This window comes from Siniperca chuatsi, linkage group LG7, assembly GCF_020085105.1.
Source record: "Siniperca chuatsi isolate FFG_IHB_CAS linkage group LG7, ASM2008510v1, whole genome shotgun sequence".
NCBI classification, from domain to species: Eukaryota; Metazoa; Chordata; class Actinopteri; order Centrarchiformes; family Sinipercidae; genus Siniperca; species Siniperca chuatsi.
Genome location: NC_058048.1, coordinates 15,638,088 through 15,655,607, shown reverse-complemented (window position 1 = coordinate 15,655,607; position 17,520 = coordinate 15,638,088). Strand labels below are relative to the sequence as shown.

At 40.3% G+C, this 17,520-nt stretch overlaps 1 protein-coding gene across 9 annotated transcripts in view; it reads left to right on the top strand.

Moving 5' to 3' along the window:
* Positions 1-6,495: 6,495 nt before the first annotated feature.
* The window catches only part of zgc:172282 (leucine-rich repeat and fibronectin type III domain-containing protein 1-like protein), a 184,866-nt gene continuing 173,841 nt past the window's right edge, over positions 6,496-17,520 (top strand). For 8 of the 9 annotated variants that reach the window (XM_044202976.1, XM_044202975.1, XM_044202977.1 and 5 more), the window contains exon 1: positions 6,496-7,761. The gene's annotated coding sequence lies outside the window, so the exon portion shown is untranslated. The remainder of the gene's footprint in view (positions 7,762-17,520) is intronic. The other variant, XM_044202978.1, reaches the window with a different exon arrangement.

Below are 17,520 nucleotides of genomic sequence, written 5' to 3'. Positions count from 1 at the left end.
TTTTATTTCATACTTATACCCACCTGGTACTTAATTTATTTTCTGACCTGTATTATAGTGTATTGTATTATATTTTTTGCTAGTACTTTCCTGTGCGCACTGATGTAAAGGTGAGCTGCTGTAACAAAGAGTTTCCCTTCGGGGATCAATAAAGTATTTCTGATATTTCTGATTCTGAATAAGACGGTGTAGTCCCTCATTCGTCCAGGAGTGTTCTATCGTAGAAAAGGTTTCAGTCGTAGTCATCTGGACACTGTTTTCAGAATCAAGACGTTTCGGAAGTCATTCACAATTGAGAATGACTTCCGGATGGGAGCCGAAACGTCTTGATTCTGAAAACAGTGTCCAGATGACTACGACTGAAACCTTTTCTGATTCTGAATGAAAACGTTGCTAACTGCAATGTGTGTATCAAACCCGGATCTCACAGGTGGCAGTCAGAAATTCCACCACTCAGCTAACCTTACAATTATTACTAACCTTTGATAAATCATTTAGTGGTCATGAAAATGAATTCAGATTTAGCCTATTGATGATGCATTCACCTCATAAATCATGACACATTGCTCTCCCCTACATGAAAGTACATAAGCCGCTTTAAATAATAAAAAAGTATCAGTATTGATGTTGGTGATTGGTGCATTACTTGGTATCGGCTCAAAACCAAATTTTGCAGGATCGCCCACCCCTAGTCTACACAAGATGCGTTGCGCGTTTTGGCAGCGCATAAAATGGAAGAAAATATACTTGAAGCGTAACGATACGCTGTGTAATAGACCTGTGTAGACAGCTGTATCAATTAAAACCGACGCGCTTGAGATGGTTGACTGAAAAAAACAGCTGAAATGCCTCTCGTGGAGACAAGCCATAACACGTCCAACACCAAACACCAGTCTCTCTACTGAATTTCAGGTTTCAAGCATCAACTGCTCTCCTAAATTTCCCAGGATGCCACTGAGCCCATGGAGCTCTAAACTCCCTGAAACCATGTGAGACCAAATATCATTCCTTAATTTACAGATTGGACAGGTGGGGGTTCTCCTTTGGGTGGCATGGTATTCTCTTTTAGTCAGAGCTTTCTTCCAATTTGATCTGACCTTAATTAAGTACCGTGACACTGCTGGAGAGGGGGCTGAGTGAAGTGGTAGGTCAATCCAATGTAGCCTATTTTTATTTCTTCATAAACCAACATGGTGCTTCGAACGTGGAAGCTGATAGATGTTGTCTGGATGTTGTCTCAGTCATTTGTTAGCTGCCTTTGTTCTCTATTTCACTGATATGGGACACAGAGAAGTGCATTTGACAGGAAGGGGGGAGCAAGATGTCGATGTGGTGAGGAGCTGTTAAAGAAACAATCAGACTATGACATCCATCGGTACAGTTTCAAAATAGGAGGTGCCGGTGAAACATTCTTTGAATCAGATTGAAGTGAAATGATATTTGTTTTGATCATTGTGTTGGTTAGTCTGCCAAGAAAGAAAAATGAATTCACAAAATACCCCCCCAGACTAGGTTGAGTGTTGCCAAGGCTAACAGATTGATACTGGTGGTCTATCTAAAAGTTATTGTTTTATGGACACTAAGAATGGAGATTTTGCGCTGAGATATGCATTGGAGAGTCTCTTTTATTCTACACCTACTGGTTGATTTGTCTTTATTAATATGAGTAACCTCTGTTTCAACTCCATTCTGCATTTATAAAGGGGAGTGTGTTGTGACATGAAAAGGCTAACATAATAAAGATAAGTGTGTACATCACCAGCAAAGTCGATGAACAGGCTTCTGTTCCATTATTCACCCTAATCCTCTCTGCAAAACAGGCTTGTAGGCTTCTTAATCAAACACTTACCTGCAGCATTAACTAATCAATGCTAGTCAATTACTTGATTGGGTGATTGATCATCTGTCAGCCCGAGGGACTGATCCCATGATCAGCTGATTGATTGATTGGTTCATTGACTGGTTGGCCAATGTTGAACTGACAAGGGCAGAGAGCCTGTAGAAATGGGACAGGGTGTTGACGTCTGACTGTCACCTGAAAAACAATGCGTATGTGCCTAGCAGACACACACAGGCACTAAAATTAATCTAAGTGACACAAGACTCAACATCTCCAGAGACCTGACAGTGCACACCTCATCCAATGCAACTTTTGTCATCATTAATAATGTACAGTAAGAGTCACAGTATTGTATTCTCTCCAAATTACTATGTGGAGTGTTTTGGAGTAAGGCTTTGACCTTTAAGTAGCTTGTCCCATCAGAGCAGCAGGGATTAACTGTAAATGTATTGCTCAAGCTTTGCCTTTACAAGATTTCTCCAGCAGTGCACAGCCAACAACATAACATTATACAGAATTCCTGTGTGACTCAGTTTGTCAGGTATAGCAATTCCACATGAATGTCACATTTTATTTAAATGAACTATGTTACTACTACACGGTGCTTTGAATGTACTGGTTAAGTGATATGAGTGATGATATTTCTGTTCATTGGTCTGCTCAGTTTTTAACATAAAAAGTATGGTCCTTCTTTCTGTCTTTCTTATGTCATGTTCTTTATACCCCTCTTTTCTCTGTATCTTTGTTTATCTCAATTTCTTTATTTCTACAGTTCATTTTCTGTTCCTGTCCTTTCTGTCCATTACATGTACTCCTCTATCTATGGACCAAACATACTTGTCCCTTTTATAAATCACTCAACTGGTTTAGTGTGCAGTGTCCCTTTGAACTCTTCCTCTACTCATCCTTTCTCTCCAAATTTGGTGACTTGGGGAGAAAAAAAAAAAAAAACAGCTTAGCAGGCTGAGTGACATGCACACACATGCCTGCTTGACTTATTGTCAACTATTTTCTGATGTTGATCCACAAAGAGAGCAGTCACGCAAAGAAATGATAAGAAACAAACTGTGGAGGGTTCGGGAGGGTGGCAGGCAGGGGAGAGACAGTTATGAGAGAGGCGATGATGAGTGTGTGTGTGTGTGTAGGAGAGAGAGAGAGAGAGAGAGGAGGAGGGAGTAAGAGAAATACATGAATGTGAGATAAGTGTGTGTGTATGAGAGCAAGAGAGTTAGAGTGAGAGATCAGAGCATGTTGAGAAGAGCTTTTGGCTTTTCTCTCTGAGGATAAAGCTTGTTCCGGCCTTGTGCAGCTGAATCCCGCAGCCGCAGCACTGTCCATGGTGCTGAATCGGCTGGAGGGTCTCTCTTTATCTCCCTCCCTCCCTTCCTCTCTTACACTTTCTCTCCTCTCTGTCTTTATCTCTTGTGCTCTCTCATTGTCTTCTCTGTCTCTCCCTCTCAACTTCACAGACACTTTATTGTTATGAAACACAGCTTGTTGCCACAGCAATGTCAACACATACAGTATTGAAATAGCCAAGACCACAAGGCAGCAACAAATGCGTAAAGCATATACAAAAATGAGATATGAAAATTAGTAAATCAGAAAACATCAGCTATGAAAAGCCAATCATTTAGAATTCAATGTTGTTGGTAATGTTTTGTTTTTTTGCATTGGAATTGTTTCACTCTATAACACATATGGGGCCTCAACTAAGAAGACTGTCCTCCACAGAAAAATGACAGCATTGGTAATTTATTCAAATGCCTAAACCTACATTTACCTCACAAGGACCTCCTGTGTCCTCTTGTGAACTCTTCTGTCTGTTGTTTCCTGGAAGCAATTACACCACCACACAGCCTTTTAGGGAGGAGGCCAAGGTGAATGGTTGGGTCACACATGTGACTATGACATGGGAGACCAGTGTTTGTATGTATTTTCTACCAAAGTCAGTGTTGTTTTCTTTTTACCATGACCATAATGATGACAACCAGAACCCTAACATCAGTCAATTAGTTTTTTAACCATGACCACGATTGTTCCCTTATCTTAATTAAGTCATTTTTGTACCTTAACCTAACCAGCTATTTTATTTATTATTCTGTATAATTTTCAGTAATCTATTTTTCTAATTATTCTAATAATAGTTTAGTCTATATAATATCAGATAATAGTGAAAACAGAAGCTCCAAGTGACATCCTCAAATTGCTGGTTTTGTCCAACCAACAGTCCAATATCCAAAGATATTTAATTCACAATGATATAAAACAGAGAAAACAAGCAAATCCTCACATTTAAGAAACTTGAAACAAAGAATGTTTCCTTGATAAATGTAATTAGAATCCTTGATTATCAAAATTGTTGGTGATTAATTGTCCGTCGATTGACTAATTGTTTAATCAACTAGTTATTTCATCAGTGGCAACATACTCTTTTTGACTCCTTGAATGTATTTTTATGGTTTTTAGAAAAAAAGTACATATTGACTTGAATTAAGGGAAGTAAACATTGTTGACTCCTGCATACCAAGTACCTTGCAAAAGGAGTGTCCCCTCACCTTTCCTTGGGAGCAGTGTGATCAGCCTGTCCTCCAGTTCTGTGTTCACTGAGTCTGTATTTTTTCAACATTTTCCTTCAGGGTATATTAGTCACACTGGTCTGGTAGTCTGCCATCATGTAGGGCCTACTGTCTATTTAGGGATGCATGTGCTTCCAGTTTGCGTCAGGATTGTGTTATTCTCTCCATGTTTGTATTTTTTTCTGCTGTAAAGGGTTGTCTTGACTGAATGAAGGACCACCAATATTTGTACAGCTTTGATACCACAACTTGATAGGATCCTTTAGGTCAGTGATTGTTTTTCATTTGAGGGTCCCAAAATGAGTACATTTTGTTTGCCCCTGGGGACACCAAGTCTAATTAAAACACTGCTACAGTGGATAGGAACCATCAGAAACAAGACTCTGACCCATTTTCTTGTTCTGACCAATAGCTGGAGAAATGCTGCTGCAGGATTATCAAAACCTCATCACATTGTGCCACCAAATGTCACCAGTAGTGACTTTTATTCGTTGTTTCCCAAAATAAACTTCAAAAACCTCCACACCTCGCATTTGTCTCTCACTCCCTCCCTCTGTCCATCTCTCTCACACACAAACACATATTTATTTTTTAATAGACTGACCTTTAGCCTATACAGCCCAGAGGTGTTTCTATTTTGATTGAGGTTATAGAACATGAAGCAAAACGTCAGAGTTTTCTTTTCCCTGGCCCCAGTCTGATCTCCGCCCATTCTCTTAATCTGTTCGTCTGGTTATTTCTGCCTTCCTCTGTTATTCTCTTTATCTCTTTATTATCCCCTGCCCTCTCGGCCCACCACCACCAACAACCACAACCCTGAACTATTTTGTGTTCTGCCAGCAGTGCACCATCAAATTTATCCCATCGCTTGCTAATCAGATAATTGTAGAACACTCACATTTATAATCCATGAAATCCGGCAGAATCTGTAAAGTGAGCATACTAATCGGCCTCTTGTGTTGGCTGTTTCACCCGTTTCTGATGGTAGCATTCATCACTGCAGCTACTGAGTAACCTCACCATCAGATGCTTAGGTTATCTGTGTCAAAGAGGAAGTCACATACCTCTGCAAATATATCAGTGACCCATAAACAGAATGGTCAATGTCAAACGTCACACTCATTTCATATTGTTTACTGTTAATTTTAGCTGTCAGTTAAAAGAACCAAACCATTCTTCTTCACCCCCTAGTGGTTAAAACATGGATAATGTCTGGGATTTTTTTTCCATGGACAATCATATGGCATCACAAATTATGAAAGTGTGTCAAAACAGGTAACATGGCAGCAAATTGGTCACATGCTGCCAGTCCATAATAATATAATCAGTCACATATTAAAATTATTACAAAAACCTAAGTGTAAAAACAATATGTTGTGGTAGGCTACAGGGGTTATGTGCATACTATGTCTTGGGCGGCCACAGAAACTTAGAGTCGTGTGAGGTTACCGGCTGCTAGCGGTATCTTCATATTTACAGACATGAGAGTGGTATTGATCTAATCATCTAATTCTTGGCAAAAAGCTAATAAGTGTATTTCAAACAATGTCAAACTATTGCTTTAAAAGTAAAATGGGAAGTAGCTGCCAATTTCACCTCCATTGGCAACCAGGAGTCTACCTATGGTAACTTCCAGCTTAACATCAATATTTTCAATGTTAAATAAAATGCTATACAGTATGTGTTTTGGAGATTGTGAGAATATTTACACCAAAGGAGTACTGAGATTTTATGGATATTATTTCAGTGTATGGTTGTAAAAACTTTCTTTGTGTTGCATTCTAGCACATGCACAGACAGTATTTTAAAAAGAATGATCACTTTTGTGTGTATTAATATTATATGAAAAACTTAAAATCATAATAATAATAAAATCATAAAATGGAACTAGTGTATTATTACCTAAGGACGCACTTGCGTTCCCACGGCCCTTTTGAGGTTCCCAACCTCTGCTGTGTCTCCTGACAGACCAAAACTATATCAGGTACTTCTCCTAGGCAAACGCCCCGATGGCATCACGCACAGTCGTCATAACGTATCCATCCGTTAGGCTATTACCAGTTTGTAATCCCAGAGCAGCGACTTGTCAATAGACAGAGCAGGACACGGATACAGAGGGAAGGAGGCAGACAGGAGAGGGGCTGGTAGGCGTATCGCCTCCCGGGACAAACCGCCGCACAGTGTGAAAGTAACTGCAGGAAGGGACGGAGATGCTCACCGTGGCGGAGCAGAGCGCTTTTTAACGACAGGGGAAAAGAGGACATGATTTGAGGCTAGTTTCCAGGCGGGATTTATCATCCCTATCTTTGTCTGAAGCTTCTTTTTTGTCCTGACCTATAACGCCTCTATCTGTAGGCTGCCATCCACCGGTCAGCACGCACAGTTCTCCGGTGTCTCTCCTTGGAGAGACCGACGCGGAGAGAAGAGAGAGGTCAAGACAAAGTCACTTCTGTGGCTGAAAAGGGGGAACGACCATTTACCAAGCTCCTCTGATACTGCAGTTTCTTTTCTACCCATTTGTACTCTTATTGCTCAATTTCTTACCTTGAAGCGGATAATCACCTTCCGACTAGCAACCCGAAAGGATTATTATTACTCTACAACCAAGTGCAGGTAAAATGCAAACAGCTGTGAATGAGTGGAATGTGATGTTGGTGCAGGAATGACAGCTGCTATATGGGGGAGCAAAGAGCATCTATAGGGGAGTTTACGTGGAGACCGGCTGAGTAGCCCGAAACGACGACCGTGACCGGTTTCATCGAGTACAGAGACGTTTCCCCACTCTCCCTAATCATTGCTTTTCCTTTACTCTTTAACTAGAAACTGGATTCCAGCGATATTAACACCCGGCGACTGTGTATCTCCCTTTAAATGATCGATTAACGGAGTCTTAACGGAAACGCGGGGAGCTCATGTGGAGACCAAACGAGCGCACAACGCGGCGGTGCGCCGGTCTAACGGCGTTTTTTCCACACTCACAGTTCTGTCCCAGTGGACCAGCGGAGGACACTGGACTGCTGTAGGTTACAGGCTGCCACCGGTCGTGTACCCGTACCGGGATTTTAATGCAAACTCAACGGGAACTAAATTGAAACGCCTCGTTTGCCCCACCACCACTCCAGGAGCCCTGCAGCGCGGCCAGCCTTGCTCCGTACAAGACCCCCCCCACAAAAAAAAAGTGGATATGATTTCTTATTTGGTTTGAATTGTCTGACCAGGAGGAGGATTATTTAACACATTCTTTGCTGAGTGGAGTTCTTCACCTGGCTTGATAAGAGGGGAGATAACCGGAGGAGAACTAGCCCCTACCTAACTGGAGAGGAGAGAGAGAGAGACGCGCAGGTATGACAGTCTATCTACTTTTCTCGTCTGTCCGATTATCGCACAATTTCCTCCCTCCTCTCCTCCGTCCATTAGCTTCTGCTTTCTGTGTCTTCTCGCGTATTTGTGCCGGAACGTTTTTGAGAGGTTGATTTGTAATTTTAGAAGAGCCGAGTTGAGAACACACACACACACACACACACACACACAGAGAGAGAGAGAGAGAGAGAGAGAGAAGATAAGGCAGATAGGGAGATAATGGCGCTGGTGTTTTCTCTCCCATACGATTTAGAGATGGTGATGTCCTTTCTCTAGATTCAAGACAGGAGGAAAGGAGGGGAGGGGAAAGATGCTGAGGGGGTTGTAGAGCATGGGAAGCATGAAGAAATGGGTCTGAAACAGATGAGGGGATGAGATGGGGTAAAATATGAGCAGAGATGGGATTACATAGCAGGTGGATAAAACGGCATTGGAGGAAAAGGGGCAAAGAGGAATCTGAGATTTTAGAGAAGGGGCGATGAGGGGAGGGTGGATGGATATACAAGAAAAACTGAAGAGAGGGGAAGAATACAATTCATTAAATTTAGGAGAGCAGACCGAAGAGGAGAGCAGGATTAGGGGAGCACAGGTAGGGGGAGAAGTGAGACAGGAGCGTCTTAAAAGGGAGATGTTAGGGGAAGAGGGCAGGGGAGAGGGTGTTGTGGTGAAATACAGAGGAGGAGCAGAGAGGAGAGGAGATGGCCTGGGTGATAGGAGAGAGGTGTTTAGGGGAGAGGAGAGGACATAATGGCAGGTGAGCGGGAGGGCTGCTGGAAAAGTGAATAGAGAAAATAAGAGAGGACAGGAGAAGGTAATGGAATGAAATAGATTGGGAGGGCATAGTGGAGCATTTGGGGGAAACAACCAAGAAGATATGGGAGAGGAATGAGACAAGATATAAAGTGCAGGTGTTCCAGCTGGCATTGAAATGATCCCTTAAGAAAGCTCTAACAATAGCTTGCTGGAGGCCAAGTGCTATGCTGTAGCTGCTGTATGGTATTGGCCAATGGATTGCTGCGTAATGGTTGTTGCTGCACCAAGTAGACAGAAAGAGAGACACAGAGAGAGAAGAGAGGAAACCACAAAAAGCACATTGCACACTGCCAACAATTTACTTTGCCGCGTCAGCTCATCAGCTCTTCTTTACCTGGTAAATTTTCCCATCCCTAACTGCCCCATTTGCATTTTGATGGGGTTTTGCAATGGCTCTAAGCCACCGTAAAACACATGTAAACACACATGCGAGATTAAATTAGGTTTGGAGGAAGTCGTTCGCTGGTTTTCCTGTTTTTGTCTCCAAATGTGTATACCTGTGGCTTAGCTGAAGCCTTGTTTCCATATTTCAATCTTTCTTGCCTACATTCTGTCATTCTTTCTTGCTTGTATTGATATATCATGTTTGAATGTGGCTTGAAACGCTGTCTAAGCAGAGTCTTGAAAGATTTTCAATTTTCAGTGAGATGTTAATGCATTTCAGATCACAATCGTAATGCATGCAATCATAGTGTGAAGTTAATGAGCATCTTAAAATGCTGTACTGCAACTGGAAATTCTTGAGGTAAATGGAATCACATCGTCAGCATGTATCTTTGATGATGACCCCATTTGCACCATGACATCTACGGTAAAACTCAAATACTGACTGAAGATTTTATTAAGATTGAGCTTAGAGCCTCAATGGCAAATATGCCCAAAGAAGACTGCAGGCTGACTTTTTCTCCAGACCAACATGAAAATAAATTTCAGTCATGCTTGTGTACAATTAGTAGTTGGTGTAGTCCTACTGCTCATGCATCTTCATATCCCACTCATGTATGCCACTATACATGAATAAACAGAATATTCTCACACTGCCATGGTTACTGAGTTTTCACAGGCTGTTAAAAAAAGGATAAATTCCCCCAGCAAAACAGTGTAGGGTCCAGGTATTTTATTTTAGTTTTCTCACGGCATAAAATACATTTGGGCTTTTTATGAACGTATGTGACATTCACATGAAGCAACTCTAAAACAGAATACTTGAGTGTCCTAAAAATAATTGGATATATCTGTGCATGCAAACAAACTAATAAACAACAGTAATGTTTTTAAAAGCAATGGCTTCTGAGCATTTTTGTTGATGTTGCAGTAAGGTGAGACATAAAATTGGACATAAACTGTTTAATGAGTGTAAAAAGCCCAATTTGACTGTGAAGGCAAATAATCCATGACACTACTCTGAAAATTATATATATTCATGCCAGAAAAGCTATTTTTGTTCATGATTGTAAAATCAGATTGTTTTTGTTTTGTTTTTTGAAAACACCTTTACTCATGTGTGAGTCATTTTCAAAAAAAATATTGCATGTAAACACCCTCATTTGCTAACTCAGAATTTATTATAGCACACTAATGGCTAAAACAGATAAATAAATTACAAGCCCAAGCTTACTGAATGTAATTTTGATTAAGTTAATTTAATAAAGTTTGTGTAATAATATTGCTGGTCATTACCGCATTGCATTAGAGCAGTGCTAGAACTGGGTAAGCATATCAGTCTCATAGTGGGCAAACAGTTTAAGGTAAAATGTGCTTAATAGTCAGGGCCTGCCAGATTGTATAGGCCTTAAAGAAATAGTTCGACATTTTGGGAAATGCACTTATTGGTTTTCTTGCTGAGAAATGCTGAGAAGATTGATACTACTTTCTTGTTTGTACGATAAAAATGAAGCTACCGCCAGCAGCGGGTTAGCTTAGCATAAAGACTGGAAACAGTGGGAAACAGCTAGCCTAGCTCTGTCCAAAGGTAACAAAATCTGCCTCCCAGCACCAAGTTCACTAATTAACATGTTGTGGACAATTTCTTGGCCGGGTGTAGTAACTTTCTGGAGTTTCACCTGGTTGCCTGCCAACCTCACAGTGATGACAAGACTGGAGGAAGTTACTGCGCCCAGGCCGAATAGTCCATCACAATCCCCTGTAAAACCACAATGTGTCATTTTTATGCTTCAGTTTTTGTATTAGTTAAACAAATATAAATAAATAAATAGAATGTGTTAATTTGTTTAGTTTAGAGGTGCTGGTAGGCAAATTTTGTTATCTTTAGACAGAGCTTGTCTAGCTGTTCCCCCTTGCTTCCAGTCTTTATGCTAAGCTAAACTAACTGCTGGCCCCAGCTACATATTTACTGATGTGAGAGTGGTATCTTTCGTTTCATCTAACCCTTGGCAAGAAAGCCAATAAGCATATATTATTTATGTAAGCATTTCAAATGTAGAACTATTTCTTTAAATATCACATGTCAGAATGGATTAAGTAAGGACTGACTGGAATGGCACACTCACATATACTGTACAACCAGTTCAGGTGAGTGCAGGAAAGCCAGACATTTCCTGCAGAGTAGAAGGCCAAAGACTCGTTTGACCCTGATTTCCAGTATGAAAACAGGGCGTGAAAGTGGCACTTCATGATCCCTCTGGCTTACTGGGGTTTAGGCTGTAGGTTTCAGAAAACATACCAGCGGGATAACTGGGGCCAGAAATTGTAAGAAAACTGCTGTCAAAAACCGTTTTGAACATCGCAGTCATACACATGCTGCTGTACTATTACTCAGGTGGCTATAACTCAGATTAGCAAATGGCTGGGTTCTTTTCTCGCTCCTAAGTTAGTGCAACAGAGATGGGAAATTGATGGGAGATAGCATGTGACGATTAAAGAGTGAGAGTCCCTTAACACTTCCCGCTTCTGCAAGAGCAGACAATGCATGGTACTTTGTCATGTTTACAGTTTATTGAACTGTGTTGAGTCAAAGACGGGAAGAGGCAGGCTTGATCCTGAGGGGAAGGAGGTTATTTAAGTTATTTAGAAGCATGGAATAAAATCACTGGATTGTCTGTATTAATAAAGTCATATAGTGTAATAAAAAATTATACACCCTTGAGTGGCCTGGTCGTGCTATTAGTGTGGGTCTGACTCTTCATTGGCCAAGATTCCTCATGATGTCTGATTGGCTAGAACAGAGATCCAGGCACTTTTTGAACTAACTTTGAACAAAAAAGCCTTCTATTTTTGGCGCCATGTAAAATACCTTTCATTCTGTCAACGTCAGATTAAATAATGAAGCTGGAGAGAAGTGTAAATCCTGGAGGAGAGTAAGTCTAATTGATTGATGGATCTGTATGGGTGAGAAAGACAGAGCAGAAAAGAATTGGAACTCACACAGAGAAATTCAATGAGTTTTAGAGAGAAGGAAAATACAGTTTCATCTGTGATGAAAGAGATGTATAGGTCTGCAGGTACAAGGGAGGCTCACACAGTGGGGTTTCTTTTTACATTTTATAGACGAAATGTATGTGTACACATTGGCATATGGATATTTGAATTTATATGTTTTTTATTTTAAAGAGGAAAGGATGCACGGCGATGGGATGATGTGGCTGCAGTAAGGGCTTAACGTTTGCAAGAAGAAAAAAGAGAGTGATGTTGCAGTGATGAAAGACATGCAAGGAAGGACATGCTGAAGAGAAGGAAGGAGAGAGGAGAAAGGAGAAGGAGGTAGTAGGGAAAAAGGAAAAAGGGAGCATAGGAGGCTGTGTGTGTGGGGGTGGGGGTGGGGGAGTAATTAAGAACAAATTCTGTGTTTGGGAGAAGCAGAGAGAGGAGAAGGAGGAATGAAGGAAATGCATAGAGCAGTGAAGAGAGAATGAGGGAAGAGGAAAAGAGGAAGAAAGAATGAGAAATGAGAGAAAAAAAGGAGCATAAGGTGAGAATATTTCTCCATGAAGCTCTAGCTGTTAAGACTGTGATATGGCAAAACACTGCTTTATAGTTTTAATGTCCAAAATATGTCATCATGATGCTCTCAACACAGCAACATGCTGCCCACTACAGTAGGGGTTTAAATGTCTACACAGTTTGTGTGTGTGTGTGTGTGTGTGTGTGTGTGTGTGTGTGTGTGTGTGTGTGTGTGTGTGTGTGTGTGTGTGTGCGTGTGCATGTGTGTGGCAACAGATGCCGGTTCAGTGGCGCAATCCCACCTCACCAGGGAAGAAGAGCGGATGAGAGTTGCTGCTGAAAGAGAGAGAGAGGGAGGTGAAGAGAAGGAGGGAGGGATGGTGCCAGGAGAAAGAGAGAGAGAGCAAGAGGGAGCGAGCAGCGTGCTGAATGCCAAGCAGCGTGGTATTAGAATGGTGCTGTGTTGAGCAGGCAGGCAGAGAGACATAACACTGCTCAGCTAAACCACAGTATCCTGTAAGTTTCCAAACTTTGTCTCTGGGGACAGCAGTTTTATTACCTTCTTTTTTCCTTTTTTTCTCTTTAACCAGTAACAGATTTTGTTTATTTTAGAATTAGCTTTTTTTAAAGCAGATTTTATTTTTTGGTTTATTTTTGTCACAGCCCCAAACAGATTCTGCAGATGTATTGTGACTATGTAAATCAAGGAAAACACTGTTTAAAATTTTAACCCACAGTACCTAACAGGGTTCTTCTATACAGCCTACTATACAGTACAGGGGACTAGATAGGTTGAAGCAGTTACAACCAGTAGATATGGATACCTCAAATTTGTCAAGAGTAATATGGGCATCTATTTTTATCATTCTGTAACCCATCTTTGGGTCATAAGTTTGTCCCTGGAAATATACTGATGTGCAGCAGCAATTTTCTGCCTTTGTTTCTTACTACTCACAAAACCCAGAGGAATGATTAATCCTGGATTTAATCTGGCGGAGGTGCATGTATATCGACCTCTGCAAAGTCACACACAACCTGTCATATGTATTTTTCCATTTCCATTTACTCATTTGTCAGACGCTTTAGTCCAAAGCGACATACAGATGAGGTACAATCCAAGCCATAGTAGATCAAGGAAAAACCTTCGCCACAGCACAAAACATTTTTATAAGTTTCACCTTAAATTCTAATAGAATATTTAATTTTTATTGGAAATAATACATGACAATTGCAACATGTTGGCGTTTTTGAAATGAAGTCTAGTTGCGCAAGTGTCCAGTTCATATTGTTATGAGGAGTTTAATGGGAATTGTAGTCTGATCTATGTTTAATTTAGGGTCTATGTTTAATTTAAGTTAATTTTAGACGTGGAACAGATACATGTGCAATTGCAGATGCCTCATCTAGTATGGGTACCTCAATCTTGGACAGCCTCAAAAGGCTGCCATTGGGGAGCAGACAGCTTTAAAATAGGTTGGGAAGAGTTGATTTGATTGGCTATGACTGATTAAAACATTAGTCCCAATCCTGCTCCTTTTACAACTCTGCTGAAGCCACACCAACACATCTGGTCACATTTAGGCATGTGAAAAAAGTATTGCATTAAACACCATGATTACAGTATTAAATTAGCATATTTTATGATCATAGTGGCCCACTGGTACTTTCCATTAATAATGTGTGTGTGTTACGTTGCATGGGCATCTTACCGTCACTGTGTATGAAGAGATTTATGGTTCTCCCAAATTGCAGCAAGCACCTCCTGCTCTTCTAATTAGTTCACAGTGTAAAGCTAATCCACCAAAAGACAGAAAATGTCTAAATGTAGAAATGAGAGGCTAACCCCAGTTAAACACTATTACCATTACTGAGGACTCTATAATAAAAGCCTTAATCAATTCCTTTTACTGAGAGGCTTTTACAGTGAGTGCGGCTTTTACAGTGTTTATCGTGCATTAACAACATGCAAATGGCATTGCAGTTTGATTTGATACTGCATACTTGGAAAAAATATGTCTCTGTTATAAAAGTCCAACGCATAGTCACTGTAACAGAAAAGTTATCTGAATTTCATTTTTGCTTATTGAACTGATACCAAAGACATAAAAGAATCTTTCTAAATGGCAGCTGTCTAGAGAATTAATTAACAATTGTTGATAACGTGAAAAAATGCTTATTTTGGATTTTTGTTCAACGTATTGATCCTGCAGTGATTTGGTTTTTATATAACAAATTAATTCATTAATCATTTCTTTAAAATGTTGGATTTTTGTTTGATCCTGTCATATCTTGTGTCGGTAGCCCGAGTGAGGAATGACCTGATAATTAATGAATCATTAATGAGTAGTTCCTGAATAACTCTGATTCGTGCACTATATAGTAGATAATGATGAGTTACTAGAGAACAGACTAGGAGATACTATATTAATGAATCATTTGACCACTTTCTTCATGAGTAGTTCCTGATGAACTATAACCAAACATTATACAAACTAGTAACCACTCATCATTACTACTTACTAAATCCTAAATTGCTCTTTTTGTGCACTCCCATGTAAAGTGATGCATCATACTGGGTAGTTACTAAGTTGTCCCTCATTACTTCATGATTACTTTACCATTACCTACCCTCACTCGTTCCTTAGTAACCACTCACATTTTTGTGTACCCCACTATAAATCGTTACCCTTGTATCATAATATTGTGTTGTAAAGTCTGCATCAGGTTACATTATAGTAATTTAAGTGTATTATCTCTTCTATAGTCACATTGATGATTGATCATCCTCTTCTCGTCTCTTCTCTTTAGTCAAACAGCTGTTCTGTGTGTGAGTGTGTGTTAGTCTCTCCGTTTGTATCCATGTGTTTGTGTGTAACTGTACCTCTCTCCCCTCTCCTCTGTAATTGTCTTGGTCTGGGGTGACAGAGCAGACCTGACAAGCAAACCCAGATAGTGAGTGGAGATAGATAGAAGAGGAGTGTCTGCTCTCTCCTCTATCTTTCATCATCTATTACTTGTGTCTGACAGAAGCAGTGCTGCATGATGGATGGATGCCCCGCTCTATCTCTATCCACTTCTCACTCCGTTCACTCTGTTTCGCTCTCACTCACTCATTTTTCTCCACTTGGTTTCTCTTCATCTTCCCGTCACTTGCTTCCTCCATCTTTTTGTAATTTGTCTTTATGTTCTCTCTCTCGCTTTCATTCTTTCTTTGTCTTTCTTTATTCCTCTATGAGGTACTCCCTTTACTTCCTTTGATAGCATGTGCATGGTTAAGGTAGTGTGTGTTTGTACATGTTGTTATAGAGATCTACACAAACCCAAAGTTTTAAATTACTGGGGCAGAGTGATCTATCATTCTACATTTGTTGCCATTTATCAGTCTGCTGGGTCTTACAGGCATGAGTGTCTGCTATCTGTGCTTACATTCAATTATCTACACTTAGTGCTGTAGGCATAGTAGCTTGACTTTTCAATTGTAAATGAACACAAAAAAGTGCAGGACACACTTAGCCCAAAAGATACCTAAGTTAAAAATAGTAAAGCTGATGCAATTCGGAAGATAACTGTACGTTTGAGTAATTGTGGGCTAACAAAATACAGGCTGCAATACAGCTTTTCTTAATGTTTTCTTATAATATTTTGTATTAAGACGGTGTAGTCCCTCATTCGTCCAGGAGTGTTCTATCGTACAGTCGTAGTCATCTGGACACTGTTTTCAGAATTTAAGTTACTCCGTGTTACTTAAGCCCTGCCCTCAGGAAGGAGTCTTCCTGAGTATCTGTTGATTACTCTGCCTAGTTTCACCTGAAACTGGAAACAATTAGGTCAGTTTCAGGTGAAACTAGGAAGAGTAATCAACAGATACTCAGGAAGACTCCTTTCTGAGGGCAGGGCTTAAGTTACACATAGTAGCTTAAATTTCTAAGTTCCCGGTCCATTTTTCACAATTGAGAATGACTTCCGGATGGGAGCCGAAACGTCTTGATTCTGAAAACAGTGTCCAGATGACTACGACTGAAACCTTTTCTACAATATTTTGTATTGTGTGCCATATTGTAGTTATTTAGTTTGTGTAACTATGTGACAATGCACATTGATCAACAGAAACAAAATGTAAAAAGACCAGAGTTAACCAAAGGGATCTTTTTCATGTGGTGTCCCTGGCCAGATGTCAATATGTATAATATCCAACAGTGGAGTGCCAGTCTGCAATTGTTATGGTAGGCGCCAACAGCATGTTTAGACAGCCTCTCTTCATTCCCAACTTTAGTAAAATACTGCAGATTGGCTTGGGACATCCCTAGTTGTTGCACACATTATAACACAAACACAGTCACATTACCTTGCAACCTTTGTGATGGTTGATTTTTGCAAGATAAGTACAAGAAGAAGCCACCAGAAAAAATGGAATTCTGTACTGTACTGTAGAAGGAATGAAAAAGAAAAAGTGGCCTTGGTCAACATTGGCACATTTGAAAAAAGGTTGATCACTACTGATTATACACCACATGTAATCTTGCATGTCTCTTTGTGTGTCTATCTAAAGCTCATTCTTTGTATGCTCCTCATATTCTGATGTGTTTGCATACACTGATATGTGTGTACAGTGTTGTATTAAGGTTTTTGTCTGGCAATTTAGTTCACTGTAAATGTCAAATTTAAAATTTATTTGAATTGTGACTAAAAACCATAACTGTCTACCTCCCAAACCCAAACAGTCTAGACTTGATTCCCCTAACCAGTGCACACCGCAAATAATGTTACGCACAAATTAATGAACACATAGAGCCCAGCTCTTATAGAACACTTCCTAAACACTTAAAAACCTTCCCATGTCTCTTGATCTTGAAGACAGGCTACATTTACCTTTACATATGATGTGATGTACGCTCCTGGGAACACTGTTTTATATGTTAAGGACAAAAGGTGCGAGTATGTCACTGTGAACTAATTTGTAGCTACACCTACTTCACAGTGTCATCGGTTTTGTAAGAAAGCTGCTGAAGGGACAGTCAACCCCTCAGC